General features: G+C 38.7%; 1 long non-coding RNA gene across 4 annotated transcripts in view; it reads right to left on the bottom strand.

Moving 5' to 3' along the window:
- Positions 1-4,894: 4,894 nt before the first annotated feature.
- Positions 4,895-25,590, bottom strand: part of LOC133260338 (uncharacterized) — a 591,714-nt gene continuing 571,018 nt past the window's right edge. For 3 of the 4 annotated variants that reach the window (XR_009740761.1, XR_009740760.1, XR_009740758.1), the window contains exons 4-6: positions 16,869-17,156; positions 13,368-13,508; positions 4,895-8,241 (exon numbers count right to left, since the gene is read on the bottom strand). This is a non-coding gene — a long non-coding RNA (uncharacterized LOC133260338). Of the gene's footprint in view, positions 8,242-13,367; positions 13,509-16,868; positions 17,160-25,590 lie in introns of all 4 variants that reach the window. The other variant, XR_009740759.1, reaches the window with a different exon arrangement.

The raw sequence follows: 25,590 nt of genomic DNA, 5'->3' as shown, positions 1-25,590 counted from the left end.
GTCCAACTCTTAGTGACCCCATGGACTGCAGCCTACCAGGCTCCTCCCATGGGATTTTCCAGGCAAGAGTACTGGAGTGAGGTGCCATCGCCTTCTCCATCATTTTTCCCTAGGTGATTATAAATGGGATTGTTTTCTTGCTTTCTCTGATGGTTCATTATTAGTGTATAGAAAAACAAGAGATTCCTGTATGCTAATCTTGTATATTGCACCTTAACTGTGTTTGTTTATTCTAGTAGTTTTGGGATGAAGATGTTTCAGTTTTCTATATACGGTATTGTGTCATCTGCAAATAATGTCAGTTTACTTCTTCCCTTCTGATTTCTATGTCTTTTATTTCTTTTCCTTATCTGATTGTTGTGGTTAGGACTACAAAACTTCCAATACTACAATAAATAGAAGTGGTGAGAGGGGCATCCTTGTCTACTTTCTGGTTTTACATCTTCATGTTTATTCCTCTACTGATTATTATAGTCGTAGTCAATTGTCTGCTTTTAGTCTTTGTACTAGCTTATTTAAATGGTTGGTTCTCAGCATTTACTATATTTTAATTTTGTGGAATTTTTCCTTTCCTATAGCTCCATCTTGTTATAGCTGTTAATTTCTACTCAGAGAAGAACTTTTAACATTTCTTTTAGGGTCAGTCTAGCAATGATCAACTATCAGGTTTTGCTTATCTGAGAAATTCTTTCTCCTTCAACTATAAATGATAATCTTGCTGGGTAGAGTATCTTAGTTTTGCAGGTTTTTCCTTTTCAGCACCTTGAGTATATTATGCCACTCCCTTCTGACCTTTAAAGTTTCCGCAGAATAATTAGCTGGTAGCCTTAGAAGGGTTCCCTTGTATATGACTTTGTTTTTCTCTTGCTTCTTTTAGAATTCTCTCTTTAAATTTTGACATTTTTATTGCAGTATTTTTGGTGTGGTTATACTTGGGTTCATCATGTTTCAGACCCTCTGTGCTTCCTGCACATGGATATCTGTTCCGTTCTCCACATTTGGGAAGTTTTCAGCCATAATTTCTTCAGATTCATTTTTGACCCCCTTCTCTTTCTCTTCTGCTTCTGGGACCCCTATAATGTGAATGTTTGTATGCTTGATATGGTTTCCCCTCTGTTCAACAGCCATCATCACCCTGTGAGGGATGGAGACAGGTCCCATGTTGCCAAAGTAGAAGCCCTAAAGAGATGAGGCTGAGCTGGCTCTGTTCCCTCTCAGTGCCTACATCCTCACCCCAAATGGGAACAGTTCTGAAGCAATGGGTGGTGTGGGCATGCAACGTGGGGGCTTGGGGCATTGGCTGCAGCAGTTCAGCTAGGGTCAGAGACCCAGCCTGCTTCAACGCACTGCTTGTCTAAGCACCAGTAATGGCTGCACCCACCTGGCTCCTGAAGATACCACTGCAGGTCTGAGCTTCCTTCGTCCCTCACAGCTGACTTCCTTCAGCCTTTGCTGCCCTCATCCTGGAGTGGAACTGTACCCCAAGGCATTGGTGCCTGTGTGGGCTCTTGGTGCAAGTCAGGACAGGGGCTGAGGGGGTCCAGCCACAGAAAGAGATCTGGGTTTTTTCTGATGTGTTGCATGTGTAAGCACCCATACTACTGTCCCTGCCCTGCTCAGACAGATGTGGCTTTGGGTCTGAGCCACCTCTCTGTCTCAAGGCCAAGTTTTCACCTAGGATGTGGAAGCCTTCGCCCCAGTGTGGGACTGTGCTGTGATGCAAGCAGGGTTAGAGGGGTCAGTGAGCTCAGGGTGGAGCATGTGCCATGTCAGTCAGGGGAAACCAGGCAGCCACTGGAGGAACTCTCCATCCACCCTTCCCACCCTGTTTCAGGAGCAAGCATGCACATTCCTCATGAGTGGAGTTCTGGTTTCCTCCAGCCCTGATGTTAGTCCTGGTGGCCCTCCAACCAGCCAAGGGGACCTGTCTTCTGGAGGATCCCAATATGTGGCTGGCAAAGCTCACTCCTCAGGGAGGGGCTCTGCCCACATTATAGCCCTTTTGATCTGAGCCCCCTCACAGAGGCAGTTCCAGATCTGACCACTTATCTTTTCTTCCTACCCAATTCTGTGTGTGTCTTTCTTACAGCCTTGGTCATATAGGAGTCTTCCAGCCAGTCTCATTAGTTTTCAGTGAGAATTGTTCCACATATTGATGTATTTTTAATGTTTGTGGGGAGGGAGGGGAATTTTGCATCCTCGTACTCTGTCATCTTAATCTCCTCTCCTCTTTGTCTTTGTATTAGCATATTCAATATTCACCTTTTTTCTTCTCCTGGGATCTTTTGTCTATTATGTGTCTATTTTGGTGTTGGTCTTTTAATATTTCACTTGTTACACTTACTGTGTCTTAAGGAAATTAGCTTGAATGTGTTCAGCAAAAGGTAAATTATGAATAGGCAGATAAAGTCACTCAGTAAAGGTGGATAAGAGATAAATCATGCTAAAAATAGTTTTTATAGATGAAGTTGCTAAAAGTTACTTAAGATATTAAATGAATTTTCACATTGGTTTGTTAGCTGAAATTTCAATCCAGGCTTGGTTCACTAAAAAGCCTATGCTTTGAAAGATTAAGCTTATTTTCCCGTGTGTCAAGAAACAGACATTGGCATTGGCAGTGTCATGTGTGTGTGTGTGTGTGTTTATGATCACTACCACAATCTCTGAATTATCGTTTATTCAGGATTCATATTTCAGCCATTCACGTATTAGTCATATGAATTTCTGTTGGGGTCCTTTAATGGACCAGGAACTGGCAGTCCAGAGGTGATGATAAGAAAAGTGAAAGAGAGAAAGAGGCTGATACTCCCTGGTTTACGCAGAGAACCAATCAGGTCCTTGACATAGGACTTGCGTCTCTCATGAAGGCACCGGGCCCCCTCTCAAGGGGGGTGAAGGCACAGGGCATCTTTCTTGAGCAAGTCTTAGAAGCCCAGGCAGGAGAGTGAGCAAGACAGGTCTCTGCGCTCCAGAGAATCAGCCTAGGAGAGAGAGAAAGAAAGACAGACATGGGGACCCAAGCTCTGATGGAGCAAATGTGCTTTATTAGCAGAAATGCAGGCTTATATATCTTTAGAAAGATGATTACTCAGCTATTACACAGGATGAAATTTTATCAATAGCCACAATATCGATAGTCTAATACATACAAGGTCACTGATGCTGAAAAGGGTCACTGCATGTCTCATTTCATGACCTCAGTCTTGAGAACCGCATGCAGCTTTACTCATTCTTAGAATAGGAACTGATAAGGAACAGAGAACCCTTGAGAAATAGAAAACAGCATGCAGGAATCATCCTGTTAAGTACTCCCTGACAAATTTCAGCAAAGTATTTAAACTTTGTATGCATCACTTTCTTCACCTGTAAAAGCTGATATGATAATACTTACTTACCTCTTATTACCTAATATTTCACATTTGTATGGTTTTCATACAGACGAAATGTAAAAATTACATGTGTTCTCCTCTCACATGAGAATTAAATGAGAAGTGGCAGTCCTGCAGAGTTCAGGAGGCCTGTTCTCTTTTCTCTCTGCTTAGTCTGAGAGGCAATTCCTAAGCATTAGTCGGACGACAGAGAAGAAAGTTTCCTTGTGTGCGTGTTGCTCAGTCATGTCTGACTCTTTGCAATCCCATGGACTATAGCCCACCAGGCTCCTCTGTCCATGGAATTCTCCAGGCAGGAATACTGGAGTGGCCATTCCTTTCTCCAGGGGATCTTCCCAACCCAGGGATTGAACCCAGTTTTCCCATATTGCAGGCAGATTCTTTACCATCTGAGCCACCAGGTTTCCTTGCTACTGCTGCTGCTGCTAAGTCGCTTCAGTCGTGTCCGACTCTGTGCGACCCCATAGATGGCAGCCCACCAGGCTCCTCTGTCCCTGGGATTCTCCAAGTACTGGAGTGGGGTGCCATTGCCTTCTCCGCCAGGTTTCCTTAGGCTTCCTCAAATCACACAGCAGCAAAACCCAGTCTCCACCTAAAATATGGGTGGAATTTGGAAACATTTCTGGATGGGTGTTCCTCCTGTGGAGAATTTGTGACAACTTTTCCAAAACTTTTCCTCAAATCTTTATTATATTCTGTTAATGACTCAGTGGACTTTTGGCAGAAAGGACAAGTTTCCTTTGGTTCAAACACTTCTATAGAGAGTTCTGATTAATCTATCCAATGGTCTGAAATCCAAATAACATATGCAATCTTTGGCTGAAAAAGCTCACCCGTGGTGTTATAACAATAATTCCTCTCCTTGTTTTCATATATAACCTTTTGGAAATATTTCTGTTGGAGCCAACATTTCTATATTTTGGAAACTTGGCCTATGGACAGATGATGGCTCAAGTCTGCCATTTATTTTCCTTTCAGGGTGTACTGGAACAGGAAGAATGGTTGTTAGACTATTTCTTACAGGAAAATTTGTAGGACAACCCAAGTTAATGTGGAATAAAGCCCCTTTCTCTGTCATCCATGTCACAATGCATATTCATTTCAAGATGTCTTTCCTGACCACCCAAATTAAAGTAGTTGTACCCCAAACAGTCACTTTCTGGAACGGGCCAGAAAGTAAACATTTTATGCTTTGCAGGCCATATGGTCTCTGTTGTAACTACTGAACTGTATCACAGCTGCATGAAAACAGCTGCAGACAACACACGAACAAATGAGCAGGGTTGTGATCCAATAAAACTTTATTTATCGATGCTGAAATTTGAATTTCCTATAGTTTTTTTGTGTCACAAAGTATCACTCTATTTTTGATATTTTTCCAACAATTGAAAAAAATGTGAAAGCCTTTCTTAGATCACAGACCATACAAACCCAGGTGGTAGGCTGGATTGTGCCGGTGGACTATAGTCTGACCTCTTGTTCTGCAATGGTGCTTTATTTAGGAATTTTTTTTTACAGCACTTATTATTTAATTAAAAAATTCTACTTATGTATTTATATTGTTTCTTTACTGTCTTGTGCTAGATTCTAAGATTTATCTCTGAAAGAAGGGACATTATATCCTGTTCACCCTTGAACACAGCATCACAGACACTCAGTAAATATGTATTGAATGTGTAAATCTGAAGCTTCCTACTATATCAGTTCTTCTAAATAAGTAATTCATTTAACATGTAGACCAGATTGAATTCTTTAAGTGATTTATTTTTTTTTCAAATTTTACATATCGTAGAGAATTTCATGGTGAAGAAACAGGACAGAAAAATGCTTTTAGGCTTTAGAGTTATGAAGCTCAGCCATTTCTATCAATTCGTGTTTGTGATTTTGAGTAAGTCATTAAACCCGTCTGTTTTCTCAATATAAAAAGAGAATAGAAATAGTAGCTATTCTATAAGACTTATGGTGGAGTTTTGCCTGAACTTCCATTTTCCTCCCCAAGCCCACCCCCCACTCTTATCCACCCTGTTCTGTGCCCTGGTAGGCCAGCATGTAAGGATCACATTAGTGATGTGCCTTGCCCTCTGAATTCCAACTGGGCTTTGCTAATGTGGGAGGGAGAAAAATGAGCTAAGAAAAATTTATTCTCTTAACTTGCTCCTAAGTTTCAAGACTGGCTGTTCCTGGAAGAAAAAGTATCAGCTCACAAAATTATAAATTTATAGGTGTTCTGTAATGTACCCAATCAGTGAGAACAATCCTACTACTAGCTCCAGGGTTCTACACTATCTCCCATGGTTTCTCTATACTCACAACATTAAAAATAATATTTTTTCAAGTTTAAGATAGACCTAAATTCCTTCCAGGACCATGAACTGATTGTAGAAGTTGAAAGAGAAAGTTCTTGAGAATGAATGGTAGCTCAAATTGAAACTGTTCTTAGAAATCTGGTTGCCTTCTTTGAAATTATATTAAAATACTGACTGATTCTTCTTGATTCATAGTTCTTTACAGAGTTATGAACTTGGGGGAAGGGGTGTTTATAAGGTATTTCCTAGCTTGCTAAAACTTTTTTTGTTCACTAGATATTTAAAATCAGGAAAATTTACATCAAAGTATGAATTTTCAAATTCTCTTGAAAAGGCCACACTTTCTGACTACACTAGCCTGGATCTGAGAGCATTTAACCATTACCATCGCTTTGGATTTGGCAGGCAGCTTTAGTCCCCATCATTCCCTATTATGCACTACTCCTAATTCTGCATAGTTTTATGTTAACAACCTAGCCCCTGTGAACATTTTTCTTAGAGAATAAGAAGCAAAGTCATCAGCTCCCAGGGAGGGTGGGGCCAGAAGGGCGTAAGGAACAAAATGGGGTATACAGCCCTCTAGGACAGCAAAAGAGTGATAAGACCTGGACACAGTAGGATTGCAGGGTGGGAAAAAAAGGCCCCTCTTGGAGTTCTGGGTTATAAATGGAAATTGTGATCCATGAGCAAGGCTGTGTGTATGCATCCTGCCCCTTTGTCTTTTCTGGGTAGGTGTTGAGAAGACAGTCAAGTTGGGCTTGACCAGAGTAGGGTTTTGTCCAGAGAGAACAGGAGAGCAAGAGAGGCCAGAAGGATGAATCTCTTTAAGAAGGCAGGAATGTAATTATGGATTGCGGAATCTAGGTTGATTAAAGAGGGTTGAGGACAGGAAGGGGTGATGAGCATTGGTTAAGAACATGTGCACAATGGAGCCAGACTGCATGGATTCAAATCCTATCTCTATCTGTACGACCTGGGTAAATATATATATATTGTCACATATAATATATAGAATAACAATGTATGTTACATATTACAGATATATGTAAAGTGCTTAGAACACTGCGTAGGTCATGGTAAGTGCTAGGCAGTGCTACAAGAGTACCTTTCATGCCTTACATTGAATTTAATTTTAAAAATAAAATTTTAATTTACATTTTCATTAAGATATTTATGGAAAGTTTACAATGTAAAAAAATATTAAGAGATATTCTGTGGGGGCTGGAGAGATAAATCAGATACGAAGCAGATTGCTGCTGTTGCTGCTGCTGCTGCTAAGTCACTTCAGTTGTGTCCAACGCTGTGCGACCCCATAGATGGCAGCCCACCAGGCTCCGCCGTCCCTGGGATTCTCCAGGCAAGAACACTGGAGTGGGTTGCCATTTCCTTCTCCAATGCATGCAAGTGAAAAGTGAAACTGAAGTTGCTCAGTTGTCCCTGACTCTTCGCAACCCCATGGACTGCAGCCCACCAGGCTCCTCCGTCCGTACGATTTTCCAGGCAAGAGTACTGGAGTGGGGTGCCATTGCCTTCTCCGATGAAGTGGATTAGAGACTTACAAAGTGTCTTTAGGGCATATAAAGCGATAAGCTCCATAAAGGGAAGCACAGAGAAGGCTCACTGTAGGGGGTGTTCCTGACAGACCTGGTTAGTTTTGGACACAGAGCAAGAAAACACAAGTGGCTACTATGTGACGTTCACCAGTAGGTGCTAAGTCTGAGATTTCATGGATTTTTTTCTAACAGTGCCTTTGAAGCAGATCGTGGAATTTCCCAAAGTCTGATTCATAGAGAGAATTTCTAATACTCTGTCAGTCTAAGTTGGGAGATATTTTTGAGGAGGTAGAACTTTTTTTCTTTAATAACTAGTTTTTGTTTTGAAGTAAAAAAAAATGAGGAACATGTATGTTGGCAAACATATCAAGGAGTAAAAATACCTGTAGAAGGATAATGAATTTTGCATCCAGCACTCAGTCCCTTTCTAGAGCAATCATAGTTAGCAGTTGTTTGTGTCTATCAAAAAATATTCTTTTCAACTGTATTATGTATATTTATACACATTTTTAAAACTTAATTTTTATTTGGAAGATAATTGTTTTACAGGGTTTTGCAGGTTTCTGTCATTTATCAACATGAATTAGCCATAGGCATATTTATGTCCCCTCCCACTTGAACCTCCCTCCCACCTCCCACCCCATCCCATCCCTCTATGACTTCCCATTGTCACAGAGCACCAGTTTGAGCTCCCTGCTTCATACAATAAATTCCCATGGCCTATTTTACATATGGTAATGTGTTTCCATATTACTCTCTCAATTTAGCCCACCCTTTCCTTCCTCCATTGTGTCCACAAATCTGTTCTCGATGTCTATTTTTCCATTGCTGTCTTGCAAATAGGTTCATCATCTTTCTAGATTCCATACATATGCATTAATATACAATATTTGTTTTTCTCTTTCTGACTTACTCCACTCTGTTAATAGGCTCTAGGTTCATCCACTTCATTAGAACTGATTCACGTGTGTTCCTTTGACATGTGCTGATTGCCTGCAGGATGAAAGTGAAGTTGTTAAATGATGCGTGCACTTTAAAATAAATTGTGTTTTAAGAATATTAGGAAATACTGTCAAGTCGCCCTCCAAGAAGATTATGCTAATTAATGTTCCCAACAATAGTTTGGGAGAGAGAATGTTGTTTAATATAGTCTCAGAAAAACCAAAAATATTTTATTATATCTACTCTGTAAAAAAAAATAATTTTTGTTTCATTATACCTCTCTGATTTGAGGGAAGTTAACATCTTTAGAAAAATAAATACAAATTAAAAACATATATTGAACATTTGTGCCTTTGTCCATTTTATATAGAGCTAGTGTCTTTCGTTAATTGATTTGTAAGAATTTTAAGAAATTTATGCATTTTCACCTATCATATTTGCTACAAGTATTTCCCAAGTTGTTTATATTATACTAATTTTATTTAGTATTCTTGCCAAGTAGAATTTCAAATTTTTATGAAGTTATATTCATCAATGTCTTGAACTTCTGAATTAAATACTTTGCTTAGAAAAATGTGACTGCTGTTAAGTACAAAAATCTGTATACTAAATTATTGGTAAATTTCTATAAATGATAAATTTGGGATTTTTAAAGTTTTATTGTATACTGTAGTTGATTTACAGTGCTGTGTTAGTTTCACATGTACAGCCAAGTGATTCAGTTTTATATATATATCCATTCTTTTTCCTTTTTTTTCCCATATGGATTACTACAGAATATTGACTAGTATTCCCTTTGCTATACCACAGGTCCCTGTTGATTATTATTCTATGTGTAGTAGTGTGTAAGATATTATATAATATTTATCTTTCTCTGTCTGACTTAATTAACTTTTTAGTATAATCACCTCTAAGTCTATCCTTGTGGCAAAGGGCAATATTTCTTTTTCATGGCCACGTAATATTACATTGCATATATATACCATATCTTCTCTATCCATTCCTCCAGTGGACATTTAGCTTGCTTCCATGTCCTGGCTATTGTAGATGGTGCTGCTATGAACACTGGAGTACATGTATGTTTTCAAATTATGGTTTTCTCCGGACATATGCCTAGGAGTGGGATTGCTAAATTATATAGTAGTTCTATTTTTAGTTGGTTTTTTTTTTTTTCTAATTTTATTTTATTTTTAAACTTTACATAATTGTATTAGTTTTGCCAAATATCAAAATGAATCCACCACAGGTATACATGTGTTCCCCATCCCGAACCCTCCTCCCTCCCCATACCATCCCTCTGGGCCGTCCCAGTGCACCAGCCCCAAGCATCCCGCATCGTGCATCAAACCTGGACTGGCAACTCGTTTCCTACGTGATATTTTACATGTTTCATTGCCATTCTCCCAAATCTTCCCACCCTCTCCCTCTCCCACAGAGTCCATAAGACTGTTCTATACATCAGTGTCTCTTTTGCTGTCTCGTATACAGGGTTATTGTTACCATCTTTCTAAATTCCATATATATGCGTTAGTATACTGTATTTATGTTTTTCCTTCTGGCTTACTTCACTCTGTATAATAGGCTCCAGTTTCATCCACCTCATTAGAACTGATTCAAATGTATTCTTTTTAATGGCTGAGTAATACTCCATTGTGTATATGTACCACTGCTTTCTTATCCATTCATCTGCTGATGGACATCTAGGTTGCTTCCATGTCCTGGCTATTATAAACAGTGCTGCGATGAACATTGGGGTACACATGTCTCTTTCCCTTCTGGTTTCCTCAGTGTGTATGCTCAGCAGTGGGGTTGCTGGATCATAAGGCAGTTCTATTTCCAGTTTTTTAAGGAATCTCCACACTGTTCTCCATAGTGGCTGTACTAGTTTGCATTCCCACCAACAGTGTAAGAGGGTTCCCTTTTCTCCACACCCTCCCCAGCATTTATTATTTGTAGACTTTTGGATCGCAGCCATTCTGACTGGTGTGAAATGGTACCTCATAGTGGTTTTGATTTGCATTTCTCTGATAATGAGTGATGTTGAGCATCTTTTCATGTGTTTGTTAGCCATCTGTATGTCTTCTTTGGAGAAATGTCTATTTAGTTCTTTGGCCCATTTTTTGATTGGGTCGTTTATTTTTCTGGAGTTGAGCTGTAGGAGTTGCTTGTATATTTTTGAGATTAGCTGTTTGTCAGTTGCTTCATTTGCTATTATTTTCTCCCATTCTTAATATCACTGATGAACATAGATGCAAAAATCCTTAACAAAATTCTAGCAATCAGAATCCAACAACACATTAAAAAGATCATACACCATGATCAAGTGGGCTTTATCCCAGGGATGCAAGGATTCTTCAATATCCTCAAATCAATCAATGTAATACACCACATTAACAAATTGAAAAATAAAAACCATATGATTATCTCAATAGATGCAGAGAAAGCCTTTGACAAAATCAACATCCATTTATGATAAAAACTCTCCAGAAAGCAGGAATAGAAGGAACATACCTCAACATAATAAAAGCTATATATGACAAACCCACAGCAAACATTATCCTCAATGGTGAAAAATTGAAAGCATTTCCTCTAAAGTCAGGAACAAGACAAGGGTGCCCACTATTTTTAGTTTTTTAAGAAACTTCCATACTGTTCTCCATAATGGCTGTAGCAATTTTCAGTCCCACTGACAATGCAGCAGGGTTCCCTTTTCTCCATACCATTCCCAGTTACTTATGGTTGTAGACTTTTTGATGATGACCATCCTGAACTGGCGTGAAATGATATCTCATTGTAATTTTGATTTGCATTTCTCTAATAATTAGCAGTGTTGAACATCTTTTCATGTGCTTTTTAGCCATCTGTATATCTTCTTTGGCGAAATGTCTATTTATAATTTCTGTCCATTCTTTATTGGGTTTTGTTTGCTTGTTTGTTTTTTTTACATAGAGCTGCATGAGCTGATTTTGGGGACTAATCCCTTTTTGGGTGCTTTGTTTGCAAATATTTTCTCCCATTCTATTGGTTGTCTTTCCATTTTGTTGGTGGTTTCCTTTGATGTGAAAAGCTTTTAAGTTTAATTTGGTCCTATTTGATTATTTTTGTTTTTAGTTTCATTAAGCTACAAGGTCCATTCAAAAAGACGTTGTGATTTATGTCAGAGAGTGTTCTGTTTTCCTTTAAGAGTTTTATAGTATTCAGCCTTCATTTAGGCTTTTGATCCATTTTGAGTTTGTGTATGATGTTAGAATGTTCTAGTTTCATTCTTATATTAATACATGCAACTGTCCAATTTTCCCAGAACCACTTATTGAAGAGACTGTCTTATCTCTGTTGTATATTCTTGTCTCCTTTGTCAAGAAGATTAATTGACCGTAGGTGTGTGGGTTCATTTCTGGACTTTTTATCCTGTTCCATTGATCTGTATTTCTGCATTTGTGCCTGAACCATCCTGCCTTTGATTACTGTAGCTTTGTAGTATAGTCTGAAGTCAAGGGTTCTGATTCCTTTATTTTTCACTTTTCTTTCTCAGGAAAGTGCTACATTTTGTATGTGATAATTTGTTCTTTTCTCAGTAGATTGTCCCAACATCATTTATTGATTATTCTGCCTTTAACACACTGATTTAAAATGCTGATATCACCATAATCTAAATATCCACATTATTTGAATCTTTGTCAAGACTCTATCTGGTTTCTTTATTTATATACAATGTAAAAGTACCAAGCTCTTACAGAAGCTTTGTAAAATGTAAAAATGTAGTTTGTTCCTTTATATTCTACAAAATTTTCTGCCTAATCATTACCTGACTATAGACCTATCATGCCTAGTTTTATAAAAAATAATTCTATTGGTAATTTTATTGGGATCACATGCAATTTATACATTAAGAGAGGGTAAATTAGAATCCTTACAGTATTGTATTATTTTAAATAGAAATGGGCATTAATTCCCACTCAAAATGTATTTTAATCTTTCTTAGATCACTTAAAATTTTTTTTTCATTTTTGGTGTCCTTTTTATTAGAGCACTTGAAAGTTTATTCACGTAAATCTAATACATTCCTACTCACCCCTATCTCTGGGTATTTACTTAGTAACTGATTTTTCTTTAACATAAGTACATCTTATTTGAACAAAATAAAGCCAACAGCATTTTCAATATCAGTTTTTAAATTTTTCTTACTAAATTATTCCTTCATTCACAACAGTTTTCCCAGTTGATTTTGGGTTTTACAAGGTTATACAATTATCTAGGTATTTGTAAATTAAATTTTTACTTCTATGTTAGAACTTCTATAATCTCATATTTATCATTCTCAAATCATTGGAAAGTATTTCCCACAGAATTTTAGGTTAAAGGAGTGATAATCAACATCCCTGTCTTATTTCTTTATTTAATGGAAACATTTTTTATGTTTCACTATTAGGCACATTGCTAATTAAGTATTATACAAATTTGTTAATCTATAATGATATTGGCATTTTTACCAAGCACTTTGTTAGCATCAAACATGTTTTTCTGCCTTGACCTGTAATTAATATGGAAAAGATATTGATATATTATATTTATTAAAAGAATTACTCCTGAAGAGTATCTCTCAATCTTTAAATAAGCTGCTGAATTTGATTTGCTAGCTCATTTTAGAAGTTTTACATCAATATCCATTAGGCAAATCCATCTTTAGTTTTATTTTATTATTCTGCCTTTATTACATTTTCTACCAAAAATTTGCTATATTTGTTAAAAACCTTTTAGAAACTTTCACTTCCTTTATGCTTTCAAACAATTTAATTGCATTCCTTAGATATTTTGTAAAATTTACTTATGAAATAAATTGTTGCTGATGCTTTTTGAGATGGCTTTTGACAAATTTCTTAATCTCTTATTTCATTACATATATTTTCTAGAACATTATGTTTTATAGTCAAAATTTCAAATTCATTTGCATGAGATTAAGCAAAGTGATCTTCATATTTATCACCTCAATATACCTGGTTGTTTATTCTAATGTCTTATTTTTATATTTATGCCTGTTTCTTCGATTCAGTGTTATATGTATTTCAATATATTTTTCATAGACTTGATCATTTTCTTAACTTGTTCTGAGTGCTAGCATATGTTTTAAGCAGGTAGTTGTATTGGTAATCGTTCCTGTAATCTGTCATTTATCTTACCTTCGTTCACCATTTATGATGTCCCAGACACTAAGCACATGCTGTAGAATACAAGAAGGCATCCAAAGTTCCCTTTACTGTCAAAGACTTTATTCAGTCATGTTCTGGCACACTGCACTAGAGCGTAAGAGTAGCATCAACCTGGAAATTGATGAAAAAATGTAAAGACTTATGGTCTCTCAACTAGAATGAAGCAGAGCAAGTTCTTAAACATGGGTCTATAGGACATCAAGGTTAATCCTATGTATTTAGTGATATACCTTCAAGTATATTTTTAGACATACTCCTTAACAACTACTTTCTGAATCTGTAGATATCTGAGAATGTCTTCCTATTGCTCTAATATATGTCCACATACTTACTCCATCTACCATAATGGTTTGAAAATAGAGTTGTTGAATCATAAAGTTCATTCTTCATGATTCCATGATTTTCTGGAAAAGTCCTGGTCAGGCTTACTTACATTCCTCTGGAGATGAACTGTTTCTTCCTAACTCACTGATCACAACCTTACATTGAGAATTATTTTCATTATCTTTACCTTTCTAAAATTTCACAGAATATGTTCAGATGGTTTCCTAGTTTCTTAATTTTTACCTGGAATATAGTATATGGTGTATTTCACCCTCTGTATTCTGGGTTTTTTTGTTTTTCAGCTCAGGAAATTATATTTTATGTCTTTGGTTTTTTCCTTGTTTGCTTTTTCTTTCGGTTGTTGTCATGTCTTGCTTTAGAGTTATAAAAGGCAAGGTCACTGAAAGTGCTCCTTTGCTTTATAAAAGTAGGTCCTAGATAAAGCATCATTTCTAGGTCATTGCCAGACTCACAGAAGATAAGCAAAATGATCAAATGTCAGTAAGAGCTGTACACTATAAGGAACAGCTAAAGATTCCATTGTCTAGGGATAAGTTCTGATACTACCACTACAAAATACAGAATACTGTAAAGAGAATCGAAAAAGAGGAGAAATGTGGAGAATCTAGTACAAAGATCTGAAATGCATATAACCACAGTCCCAGTCCAACCAGACATACAGCTTAGTAAGCTGATGGTAGTTGAGGCTTAAAAGGATCAAAACCATGTATTTGCTTATGAATCTGCAATTCAGGCAGGGACCAGGAAGGATGGCTTGTGTGCACTGTTCAGCATCAGGCAGAGCAGCTCATCAGGGAGTTGCAGATCCCATTTTCAGGATGATGAGCTGGGTTTGATTGCTACTGGGAGTTTAGCTGTGCCTACGATCCATAATCCTAGGTTTTTCTCTGTGTGATACTTCCTACAGTCAGCTTGAAACTCCCAATTAATTGGGATTTTTTTTTACAATAAAGTGGCTGTGTTCCAAAAGAATACATCGTGTGGCATTAATCACACAGCAACAACTCCACGATATTCTGTTGGTCTAAGACTACATCATCCAGTACAACAGCCAGCGAACATATATGTCTATTTAACTGTAAAACTAAAGTTCAGTTCTATAATTATACTAGCTACCTTACAAGTATCCGCTATGGCTAGTGGATATTGTATCAGTTTAGTTCAGTTCAGTAGCTCAGTCGTGTCCGACTCTTTGCAACCCCATAAATAGCAGCACACCAGGCCTCCCTGTCCATCACCAACTCCCGGAGTTCACTCAGACTCAAGTCCATCGAGTTGGTGATGCCATCCAGCCATCCTCTGTCATCCCCTTCTCCTCCTGCCCCCAATCCTTCCCAGCATCAGAGTCTTTTCCAATGAGTCAACTCTTCGCATGAGGTGGCCAAAGTACTGGAGTTTCAGCTTTAGCATCAGTCCTTCCAAAGAACACCCAGGACTGATCTCCTTTAGAATGGACTGGTTCTCCTTGCAGTCCAAGGGACTCTCAAGAGTCATCTCCAACACCACAATTCAAAAGCATCAATTCTTCGGCGCTCAGCTTTCTTCACAGTCCAACTCTCACATCCATACATGACCACTGGAAAAACCATAGCCTTGACTAGACAGACCTTTGTTAGCAAAGTAATGTTTCTGCTTTTTAATATGCTGTCTAGGTTGGTCATAACTTTCCTTCCAAAGAGTAAGCATCTTCTAATTTCATGGCTGCAATCACCATCTGCAGTGATTTTGGAGCCCCCCAAAAAAAAGTCTGAACACTGTTTCCACTGTTTCCCCATCTATTTGCCATGAAGTGATGGGATATTGTATAGGCAGCACATTTCAATAATTGCAGACTGTTCTGTTGAACAAGACCTTGATAAGGAAGCCACAGGGACCCATTCAGGTTCAAGCAGAAGGAGCTAGAATACACCACTTGCTGGAGGAAGCATCAAGGTTGTAATATAAGAAGTGTGTGGGATGGGACATATTGTTGTGTCTGTCCTTGTGAAATACAATTTGCTACATCAGTTGGGTTTCCCTGGTAGCTCAGCTGGTAAAAGAATTCACTTGCAATGCAGAAGACCCCAGTTCAATTCCTGGGTCTGGAAGATCCCTTGGAGAAGGGATAGGCTACCCACTCCAGTATTCTTGGGCTTCCTTGGTGGCTCAGCTGGTAAAGAATACATCTGCAATACAGGTAGGCCTGGGTTCGATCTCTGGATTCATAAGATCCCCTGGAGAAGGGAACAGCAACCCACTCCAGTATTCTGGCCTGGAGAATTCTATGGACTGTATAGTCCATGGGGTCACAAAGAGTTGGACACGACTGAGTGATTTTCACTTCACATCAATTAACTCATACTATAAAAAATGATGTAGAGAAAAACTATCAACTGGTATGTGTACTATAGCTTAATATATGCATATCCTATAACCCAGCAATTCTACTACTAGGTATATCCAAAATAGAAATGTTGCATGTGCAACAGAAGAACAAGAATATTTTTTAGAACAGACCCAAGGTGGAAGCCATCCAAATGTCCATCAGTAGATAAATATTCAAGTAATGACTTAAATCTTAGATCTGACTGTGTTTTCTGTGAAAGTTGGAAAACCTCTCCAAACTGTACTTTTATTAACTATAAAATAGAGGTGATTCTATCCAGAATTGTTGTGAAAATTAACTAAGATCACATATGCAAAAGCATCTAGAATATGGTTAGCACTTGATAAAGTGTTAGCACTTTTTGGAACACCAGTGACTACCACAGTTACTTAGTATGCACAGGGTCTTTATAAACATGTGTGGAATGAATGAATTTATGTAATAATCTGATTTACACATCTGAAGTCTGCCTCTCTACAGCTCATAGAAGTGGATTCTCAAAATTAGAAAGGACACCCCTCTTTGAAGACAATAACTAGCATATCATGAGTATTCAATATTTGTGTATAAGTGGATAGATTTATGCAGAAATCTAACACAACTCACTTATTGAGATTCTATTCTCTGTTTAAAAAATCCCACCCCCTCCCCACAAGAACTCTTCTTAATTATTGAACCCATACTTGGCAAGATAATAATGGAATCTCAGAAAAGTAAAAGAGGAAGAATGGTTATGGATCTAAGAGCATACAGTGACCCACCTCTGGTCTGGGAACTGCAGCTGGAAGTCTCTTGAGAAAATGACACCCACGTGGAATTCTAGCACTTCAGGCTTCAGCAGGGTTTCAGCAAGGGAGGGAGACCACAAGTATGACCTTCCTGTTGGTATTTGGGAACCTCCACTTCAGGTCCAAACCAGAAACAGGAAGCTCAGTGCTTGCTAAGCAAGAAAAGGGAATCGACTAGAACACATTCCAGCTTGAGGCTGGCGTTGGAATAGTTCTTCCTTTGTCTAGGATATTTCTTTCATTCCTGCTAATGGTCCCAACCTGCTGAAAAGGAAACATTCCTTTCAATAGTATGTAGCAAAAATGTCTCAAGCACTTCCTAGGTATGTCTGTCTAATTGTAAGATCTATTCTCATTTTACATAAGCATTGTTTTACATTTGGTCTCAGAGAGATAGGTAAAACACTGAAGATGGAGGGTGAGACAAACACAAGTTAAAAAGATACAGTTCAAAGTCAAAAGGTTTTGGTGACTTGCGATACAGAAAACATGGTCTTGGATTTTTTTTTTTTAGTATCTTTCCCATTTCAGTTAAAGTCACAACAGAACTGTACGTGAAGGACAAGGATGAATATTCCAGGCAAAAACATATGAGCAAAGACATAAGGGGCGAACAGATGAGATATTTTGTAGGGAAGGTAAATCGTACCTTCCTTTGGGGTCCAAGGGCATATTGAAGGGATAGGAACAAGGTTAAAAAACAAAAATGTGGCGGATTCATTTTGATATTTGGCAAAACTAATACAATTATGTAAAGTTTAAAAATAAAATAAAAAAAAAATGTATTAAACACCTATTATGGCCTAAAACATATGCTAAGCTCCTCACTCATGTTACTCATGTTCCTTAGTTAGGTGGTTTAAGCTAATTGTAAACGATCAAACAGAAGCCAAGAAGCTGCAATTCATATTTTTTGTGAGCTTTTTTTTTTTTTTTTTAAAGGGCAGTGCATTTTGGAGCATGAAAGATAAAGCATTTAGGACACTTCAGGGTAGACAAGGGGATATCTTAAGTGCAAAGCTAGGCAGCTAATTTAAGTGTTACAGGAAGTTTGAAGCATGATTCCAATATGATGGAGTCTGACTGTGCTAACTGTTGTCAGTGGGGTGGGCAGGCTGGGGAGTGAGTTACACACAGGGCCTCAAATCCTGGGAAAGCTGGTTCATTCATTTGCAAAATGCCCAGCCAGTGTATGTGGACTGGCTCTGGTTTTCATTATTAGCAGCAGAAAATTGGGGTGGAGGCCTGGACGGGGTCACCACTGGAATCAGAACCAGAACTGGAATGAACTCTCAGGGCACTTGGATGCTAATTACGCACATGTCATCTCTTGCTACTCCACCTAGGTTCCTAACCTCCTAACCTCAGTCTTTCTTTCCTGTGTGAGCTTTGAAATTTTGAAAGCAGATTAATTTATTGTTTTCATCTGGAAGAATTTTCCTATTTGGATACAGATATTTTAAAAAATCCTCCTAGCTTTTCTGTGTTTCATATAATGTGCAGACCATGCATGCTTATCTAGAAGCCGAAGAAGGCAAATATTTACCATCTTCTCACCCTGGATCGCTATAGCACTTCATCCTCCTTTCAAGGTCCTTTAGTGCAGACTGATTCTAATGAATACGATACCCTCAAGAGGCAGAAACTGTCCCTTCTACTTCAGAGCCCAGAAAATATCACATCTATCTTCGGTTGCTTCTAACTTCCAGTGTTATGAACATTGAGTTCTACATGTTTGTCCCCATATCTTGTATATTTGTGACTTTCTATTTCCCTAGAAGTTGAAATTCCATTATCAAATATCTTAAATCTTTAAAATATTAATCCAAAGTATTCTCTAAGTTTCCATTTTTACCCCCCATCAACAAATTAACACATTATTGACCAGGGGATTTTTACAGAAACTAACATCTGTGGCTGGCGATTTGTTATGTAAGTGAATATTGAAACACTCTAGTCAATAAGGTTTGGGTAGAAGCCTGGTGGGCTATAATCCATGGGGTTGCAAAGAGTTGGACATGACTTGGTGACTAAACAACAACAAAAGACATATTAATACGTCTCTGGTCAATAAGTTGTTTAAATACTTTCAGATGCTCTTAAAAAGCAAGTTAAAAAGGCATTGCTTTGAAATTTGACTGAGGAAGTTTCAATGGTTCACAAGGTGAATGGCTTGCTGTGCCAGGATCTTTCCTGTCATCCCCTGACTCCACCCACTGCTCTGGATGGAGCACTGGGGATTACATCTTCCAGGTGTTCTTGTCAGCTGGCTTCCAGGCAGATGTGGCCACTGGGTGACGCTGGTGGAAAAGTGCAAAGTCAGCAGGGGAGAAAAAACAGGGGATTTCTCCCCTCTTGCTATATGCTTCTGGCAGTGTTTCTGATGGTAGCTGCATCTCTTCTGAAGTTGGTTCCAAATCCTTTCCAGACAGACCCTCTCTCGTTGGTTCGGGCTCCCACACGGCAGCCCCATCACAGTTTAGCACCTCCTGTCTCATCTTCTGCTCTCTGGTACACTAGCGTCTCCCTGTCTTCCCTCAACCCCTCTGTTGCCAGTGGCCTTCTGCTGCTGTTACTCTCTGGCTGTCTCACCGTCTCCAGTTTGTCTTAACAACTTCTACCTGTGCGTTAAATTGCCTCTGTGAATCTCCGTAGTGTGGACGCTGTTTTCCCAATGTCCCCCTGGCTAATACACTTAACTGAAATATGCTTGTCTGAGTGGTGATATGAGAAGCAGGATCTAGACCTGCTAACTGACGTCTGGTGCTCCTGCTGAATCATGAAAGAAGTCTTAGTATTTAAAAGAGGGCTTTAAGTGACCAGTGTAGACAACTGCTGTGGCAGGCCAGAGAGGGAAGCTATGGCCTGAACTGGTCATAGATGGCTGTGTGGAAAAGGTGTCAGGTAGACAATGTCTCAAGGGTGTGCCTAAAAGCAGACCATTCTTGGGCAGTTAAAAATACCATCATAACTACTGCTGGATATCCTCAATCAAATTCTGACCTACATCCTCTTTCTTACTGCCCCTAGGAAAACATTTTTTTAATGTGAGAAAAAATTTTGAAAAGATTTTAAATTTGAAATTGCAAAGTACATATTAGAAGATTAAAGATAAATATCAGAAATACTCTAATCCTACTTTACTCTTAACCTTACTTTACTGTTAGTGATGCTTTGATTTCTTCAGGTATCTAAGAGATGGCATAAAGCGAAGAAGCACTAAAGAGCCTCTTGATGAAAGTGAAAGAGGAGAGTGAAAAAGTTGGCTTAAAGCTCAACATTCAGTAAACTAACATCATGGCATACAGTCCCATAAATTCATTGCATATAGATGGGGAAACAATGGAAACAGTGAGAGACTTTATTTTTTTGGGCTCCAGAATCACCGCAGGTGGTGATTGCAGCCATGAAATTAAAAGATGCTTGCTCCTTGGAAGAAAAGTTATGACCAACCTAGACAGCATATTAAAAAGCAGAAACATTACTTTGCCAACTAAGGTCCGTCTAGTCAAAGCTCTGGTTTTTCCAGTAGTCATGTATGGATGTGAGAGTTGGACCATAAAGCAAGCTGAGCGCTGAAGAATTGATGCTTCTGAAGTGTGGTGTTGGAGAAGAGTCTTGAGAGTCCCTTGGATCACAAGGAGATCCAACCAGTCCATCCTAAAGGAAATCAGTGCTGAATATTCATTGGAAAGACTGATGCTGAAGCTGAAACTCCAATCTTTTGGCTACCTGATGCAAAGAGCTGACTCATTTGAAAAGACCCTGATGCTGGGAAAGATTGAAGGAGGGAGGAGAAGGGGACGACAGAGGATGAGATGGTTGGATGGCATTACCGACTCGATGAACATGAGTTTGAGCAAGCTCTGGGAGTTGGTGATGGACAGGGAAGCCTGGCATGCTACAGTTCATGGGGTCGCAATGAGTTGGACACAACTGTGCAACCGAACGGAGAAGGCAATGGCACCCCACTCCAGTACTCTTGCCTGGAAAATCTCATGGACGGAGGAGCCCAGAAGGCTGCAGTCCATGGGGTTGCTAAGAGTCGGACACAACTGAGTGACTTCCCTTTCACTTTCACTTTCATGCATTGGAGAAGGAAATGGCAACCCACTCCAGTGTTCTTGCCTGGAGAATCCCAGGGACGGGGGAGCCTGGTGGGCTGCCGTCTATGGGGTCGCACAGAGTCGGACACGACTGAAGCGACTTAGCAGCAGCAGCAGCAGTGCAACTGAACAGAACTGAAAGAGAAAACATGATCTTTTACTAGATGTTTTTATAATCTCTAAACTTTATACTCTATTCTCGGGTATGAATAAAAGAAATGAAAAATCACAGAATATCTACTATGTAAGACTTAGAACTTTCTGAATCAGTGATTAATAATGATTTTATTTAAAAACCACTACTTGATTGGGTCTGCTTAGGTATTCATTTCACAAAGCCCCCTGATAGTTCAGTTGGTAAAGAATCAGCCTGCAATGCAGAAGACCCCGGTTCGATTCCTGGGTCCAGAAGATCCTCTGGAGAAGAGATAGGCTACCCACTCCAGTATTTTTGGGCTTCTCTGGTGGCTCAGCTTTTAAAGAATCCACCTGCAATAAGGAAAACCTGGGTTCAGTCCCTAGGTTGGGAAGATCCCCTGGAGAAGGGAACGGCTACCCATTCCAGTATTCTGGCCTGGAGAATTCCATGGACTGTATAGTTCAAGGAGTCTCAAAGAGTCAGACATGACTAAGCGACTTTCACTTCATTTCCCTTTTCTGACTGGAGTATTTCTGTTGTCTAATATCAACCTTTTAATTTATTGTCACCAATTTCTATTCCAAGCATCTTGTTAGGAATTTTTTTTGTTTGTTTTTTTAGCAGTGACTTCCATTCATGTAAAATGAACATTCTCTAAGAGAACTTCAGTGACCTCTACAAGGTTCATGTCTACAAAAGAAAGTATAAATATGGCTTTTTGTGTATCTTCCTCCTTGATCTACATTTAGACTGTAATTGATTGATTCTAGCTTTCAAGTGTCTCATTTGCTCTTTCAGAGCAGTAAAAAGTGAGTAACCTAAAAATCTAATTGACTGAAATGATCAGTTTTACCACAGTTCACTACACTTGTTCAGAAAGCTGCTCTGAGTGGCAATTTGAAAGAGCTGTCCTTTGAAATTGGCATTCTCTAAGTATTCTAAATTACAGTTGGGCCATAAATACTACAGGTTAAAACTAAAGCAGCTGAGAAATTATATAGGTGAAAAATTACAAGGATACAATCTTTCCACTCGGGCATGTAAAGATTTAATCTCCCAGAGTAAAAACCCAGAACACAGTGATGGGGTCAAGATAACAGTGGGAAGATGCCTCAGGACAGAGTTCCCATGGTGTTTTCAGGGGACCAGGTCTGTGGCTAACAGGGGCAGGTGCTACGCAAGAGGAGCCCAGAAGCCCTTTCACCACATCGGGCCAGCTGGGAGCTTATCTGTGGCATCTTGCTTTCAAGGAACGGTTCCCCATTGTCTGCTTAAGAGAACAGAGATAAACCACCAACATGGGAACCTCACTGCATATTGACAGGAGAAAAAAGTCATGAAAGAGAAAGGCTAAGGGGTTTAGTTATATAAAAGAGGGATCTATTCTATTAATATATCTGTCATAGAAGATACTAAAATATCAATTGTCCGATTAACTAAATAAGCAGTGTTCTTCTTCCCAGTTGGTCTCCGGAATCTCTCTTGATCCTAATTCCCATATGGATGCCCGTGACCACTGCCCTTCTTTAAGTCCTATTCAGACCACACCAGAGGCTTGCTTCTCAGCAGATGATGTCTCCAAACCACTGTTGCTTCCTTCTAATGCAATCTTATTATTGCAATCAGAGTGGTCCCTTTGGAAAAGTAACTTGTCCATTGTCCTCCTACCCATAAAACTCTCCTACGGCCACACACTGCCCTCAAGGTCCAGCCTGAGATCCAAAACCTATTATTTAAATCTTCCATGAAATAGCTCTGCTGACATCACTGGCCTAAGCTTTTAACTCTCTGCCCCATATACCTTATACCATAGTCACAGAATACACATGGACAGCTCTTTCTTTGCCTGTGTCCACATCTGCTTTGGAGAAGTTTAATGAAAGCCTTTAAGAGGAAATAATAGTCACCACATGCATGGCAGTCCCAGGATCTGCAGGCACAGATCCCAAAAGAGACATGTTCTGTTATAACAGAAGCTATGTTATCTTTTGTGATCCAGGTTATACATCTCATAGCATCACTCATGTAGCATTGTATTAGTTGTATTCACAGAGGTCTGTCCAGTTTCAAGGGGAGGGAACACCAATACTACTTCTTGATAGGGGTTAAGGGAGGCAGCATGATTCTGGAAGAGCATCAGAGACGAGTAGCATTATTGAAGCCATTTCTGTAAAACACAATTTGCTACAGAGAAGGAGTACAGATTACTCTTTTAAGAAGCTTGTCTAAGAAAAGGATAGAAAGATAAGAGAACAAAGCAGGATCAAAGTAAATGTTTCTTTGACCTGGACATATAAATGCACCATTGGCAACAGGAGCAGTTTGGAAACAAATAGTCTGCTTAAGAGATTGAATATTTTTTAAAAGTTTGCACTTTTAATCACCTTGCTAAACAGTAAGGGTCCCCAAATTATAACTTGTAGATCAAGAACAGACAACTGTCTGTTTTTGTAAGCCTGCAAGCTAAGAATATATTTGTTTTAAATTATCACTGGAGTGTGTTTGATTTACAGTGTAAGTTTCAGATGTAAAGCAAAGTGAATCATTATACATATATAGTGATATATGTGTATGTGTATGTGTGTATATATATACACACACACTTTCTTAGATTCTTTTCCCATATAGGCTATCACAATATATGGAGTAGAGTCTGTGCTACACAGTAGGTCCTTGTTCGTTATTCCATATGTTAAATAAATGTGGTGAGAGTGGACATTCTTGTCTTGTTCCTGATCTTAGGGGAAATGATTTCAGATTTTCACTATTGAGTATGATGTTAGCTATAGGTTTGTCATATATGGCCTTTATTATATTTATATTATATTATTATATTTATAAGTAAGTTTCCTCTGAGATTCCCTAGTGGCTCAGAGAATGAAGCATCTGCCTTCAATGGAGGTAGACCTGGGAAAAGTTCTATCATGAATCAGTGTTAAATTTTGTCAAAAGCTTTTTCTGCATCTATTGAGATGATAATGTTTTTTTTTCTTTAGTTTGTTAATGTGGTGTATCACACTGACTTGAAGATATTGAAGAATCCTGTATCCCTGGGATAAATACTGCTTAATTATGGTGTGTAATTCATTTAATATATTGTTGGATTTGGTTTGCTAGCACTGTATTTTTGCCTCTGTTCATAAGTGATATTGATCTGTAATTTTCATTTTTTGTGGTCTCCTTGCCTGGTTTTGATATCAAAGTGATAAGTGGCCTCATAGAATAAGCATAGAAGTGTTCCTTCCTCTTCAATTGTTGGAAGAGTTTTAGGATGGGTGTTATCTTTTTCTAAGTGTTTGTTAAAATTCACCTATGAAGACATCTGGTCTTGGACTTTTGCTTGTTAGAAGATTTAAATCACTTTCAATTTTAGTACTTGTGATGGGCCTGTTCACATTTTCTATTCTCTATTTTTCTTCAGTCTTGAAGGTTGTCCCTTTCTAAGAATTTATCCATTTCTTCTAGGTTGCCCATTTTGTTGGCATATAGTTGTTCATAGTAGTCTCTTATGATCTTTTTTTATTTCTATGTATTTTTTCCTCTTTCATTTTTAATTTTATTGATTTGAGCCCTCTCCCTTTTCATCTTGATGATTCTAGCTAAAGGTTTATCACCTCCTCAAAAGAGTTTTCCACTCGTTTCTTCTCCAGAGTATGTGCAAGGTAAGTTTGTAAAAGATAAATCCGATCATCCTTTAGTGACTTTATAGTGTTCACCAGAAATGATCAAAATATCTTAAGTATGGACACACGGACCTTTTAGATGTTGCTTGAAAGTCCCCTTTCCAACCTTAAGTCCTTCTCTCCTTCCCCAAGGATTGTCCCAGGAAATGCTCCGTTGCTGACACAAAACAGGACCCCTTCTTAGTCTTCTCTTTGTCTAGGATGCCCCATATTTTTACATGAAACTCCGCCTCCTCTACTTCAAGATTCAGCTCAAATACGAACTTCTGGGAAACCTTCCCCAAGGCTCCCCAAGGAGAGTTTACGGTTCTGTCCCCTCTGTTTCCTGTCTCTATGGCTCTGCTTGGCCGTGTGACTCTCCTGGTGTGTGTTCTGTGTCTCTAACTCTCTTGTTCTCTCATGGGAACATAATGCATGATGTTATAGTCTTCCTGTTTCCAATCTACCTTTGCCCTCCTGCTCAATTACACTGTGTCATGTTTCAGACCAGCAGCAATTTATTATTCTTTCTGAATCCTCAAACCTGAATATATCTCCTAGAACACAATTATTGCTGGAAAGAAAAAGGAGAAGGAGAGGAAGGGGGTAAAGAAGAGAATAAATACAGGAAGGAAAGCAGTGTCTGTAGAAGTGAGTGAAATTGAGTCAGCAATGACCATGGAAATGCTTTTTAATGGCTACAGCACCTGTGCTGAATGGTCAACACCACTCAGCCAGGGAAATTGATCCTAGAAATGATGATGCCCCAAGAGGCCACTACAGTGGGT

The sequence above is a fragment of the Bos javanicus genome, chromosome 14 (assembly GCF_032452875.1).
Source record: "Bos javanicus breed banteng chromosome 14, ARS-OSU_banteng_1.0, whole genome shotgun sequence".
Taxonomy (NCBI): Eukaryota; Metazoa; Chordata; class Mammalia; order Artiodactyla; family Bovidae; genus Bos; species Bos javanicus.
The sequence above is the reverse complement of the archived record's forward strand: the minus strand, read 5'-3'. Positions and strand labels throughout refer to the sequence as shown.